We start from the raw sequence: 2,787 nt of genomic DNA on the forward strand, positions 1-2,787 counted from the left end.
GTGATAATTTTAATAAAAGTTCCTGAAGGTAAATGGTGTACTTGAAAAAAGGAATTGTTTCAAAGTTCAGAAAGTACAGTTAGACCAATTAGGCACCATGGTCTCCCCACATATCTGATCCAGGTAGGCACTTGTCCATCCCTAAATTTGGCGGGGATATTCAGGTTTACCCTCTGAAGATAGTGAGCAAGAGATACTCCAGTCCAGGGAATATGTAACACAGCAAGATGTGAACTAGGTGACCATGCCAAAACATGATGACTATATGAACTTTTCATATTGAATAGTGAGATTCAGTTGCCGGTGTCCTTCTGCCTGTGCCACTTGGCCCAAAGACTGCTGCTAGGTAAGAGTTTACTTTTCAGCATGAGATTAGAAGATTTTTTTTCCCCTAAGGAACTTGAACAGCCCCAGAAGAAAGACATGTGGTTACTAATATTTAGGGATTGCTCAAAAAAGAGCTAGGGTTGCTGGTCAAATACACCAGTTTGCAAGATCCACCCATGCATAGAGAGCATCAGTCAGCTTATAATCACCTCATTATTAAATATAAACAGACAAAAATGAATATCAAACATTTTAGAAAACTTTTCAGCATAAAATACTGTGACAAAATCAAACAAATAGAACAGAAACATAAAGTAAACTGAGATGATGCAGGCAACAGAATAAAACGTCAAAAGGGAAAATACAGATACTTTTAATAATGTAATAATAAAAGAGTTCTTAGAAATTAAGAATAAGATAGATGGGTTTTTTTAATGACATAATTTTAGGGTTGGAAGTTAAAATAAAGTAATTTTCTCAAAATAAATCTAAACTAGCATCAAAAAAATAAGAAAATTAGAATATTAATCCCCAAAGTTCAATATCAAACTGACAGTTGCACCAGAAAGAATACACAGAGTACAGAAAGGGAAGGGAACCATTAAAATATATAAAAATTACCTTATCACCAAGTAGGACTTATCCCAGTAATGGTTTAATATTCTAAAATAAATCAATGTAATTCACCATATTCATAAAGTTAATCATACTAATAAACTATATAATCATCTCAATAAGCTCAGAAAAATTATTTAACAAAATCCAAAATCTTTTAAAAATAATTTCTGAAAGCTAGGAATGGGGGGAACTTCTTGAACCATGTACAAAAACCAACATTTAACATCACTCAATGGTGAAAAAGTGAATGCTTTCTCCTAAAATTAGGAACAAGTCAAAAATATCTCCTTTCAACACTTCTACTTAACATTGTACTGGTGGTTGTAGCCAGCACACTAAGGTAAGAATTAGAATAAAAATCTCAATAACATTTTTTTACTGAAATAGAAAAAAAATCCTAAAATTCATATGGCACCACAAAAGATCCCAAATAGCTAAAACAATCCTGAGAGAGAACAAAGCTGGAATTATCATACTTTATTATTTTAAAATATATAACAAAGTTATAGTAATCAAAACAGTATGGTACTAGAATAAAGACAGACATATAGACCAATGAAACATAAAGGAGAGCCCAGAAATAAACCTATGCATTTAAGGTCAGCTGTTCTTTGACAAGAGAGCCAGGAATACAATGGGGTATTCTTGGTTATTAGCTAAGAAACAATGGAGAAAGGATAAGCTCTTCAACAAATGGTGCTGGGAAAACTGGACAGTCACATGCAAAAGAGTGAATTTTGACTCTTATCTCACACTACACACAATTAACTCAAAATAGATTAAAGGCTTAAATGTAAGACCTGAAACTGCAAAACTCTTAGAAAAAAACGTAGTTGGTAAACCCCTTGACATTTGTCTTGGGAATGATTTCTTGGATATGACACCAAAAGGACAGGCAACAAAAGCAAAAATTGACAAGTGGGACTATGTAAACTAAAAAGCTTCTGCACAGCAAGAAAAAAATCAATAAAATGAAAAGGCAACATATGGAATAAGAGAAAATATTTGCCAGCCCTAAATCTCTTAGGGATTAATATCCAAAATATGTAACAAACTTCTAAAACTCAATAGCAGAAAGCTAAGATTAAAAAGTGGTCAATAGACCTGAATAGACATTTCTCCAAAAAAAGATACAATGACCAACATGTGTATGAAAAGGTGGTCAATATCACTAATCATCAGGGAAACACATATCAAAACCACCCTAATGAGATATCACCTCACACTTGTTAGGATGTACATCATCAAAATGAAAGAAAAAAGAAAGATGGAAAGTACTGGCAAGGACATGGAGAAGTTGGATACTTGTACACTGTTGGTGGCAATGTAACATGATACTGCCATTATGGAAAACAGTATGGAGGTTCCTCAAAAAATCAAAAACAGATTTTTAAGAAATACTTGTACTCCCATGTTCTTTCGAGCATTATTTACATAGTCAAGATATATGGAAACTATCTACACTTGATCTTAGCCAAAAGGCCGAGAAGCAATATATGGAAACAATCTAAATGCCCATCAGTGGATGAATGGATAAAGAAAATGTGGCATATACATACAAGGGAATATTATTCAGCCTTTAAAAGAAAGAAGGAAATCCTACTGTATGCAACAACATGGATGAACCTGGAGGATATTATGCTAAATGAAATAGGCCAATCATAGGAGGACACATATTGCATGAATCCACTTACACAAGATATCTAAAATAGTCTAACTCATAGAAACACAACGTAGAACAATGGTTGTCAGGGGCATGCGGGAAAAATAAATCAGGAGTTGTTCAACAGGTATAAAGTTTTAGTTATGCAAAGTAAATAAATTCTGGAGCTCTGCTGTACA

The 2,787-nt window shown here is 33.5% G+C and overlaps 1 pseudogene; it reads right to left on the bottom strand.

The window, feature by feature from the left end:
- Window positions 1-2,303: 2,303 nt before the first annotated feature.
- On the bottom strand, window positions 2,304-2,439 carry LOC131759013 (U2 spliceosomal RNA; annotated as a pseudogene).
- Window positions 2,440-2,787: the final 348 nt, after the last annotated feature.

Source organism: Kogia breviceps, chromosome 6, assembly GCF_026419965.1.
Source record: "Kogia breviceps isolate mKogBre1 chromosome 6, mKogBre1 haplotype 1, whole genome shotgun sequence".
NCBI lineage: Eukaryota > Metazoa > Chordata > Mammalia > Artiodactyla > Physeteridae > Kogia > Kogia breviceps.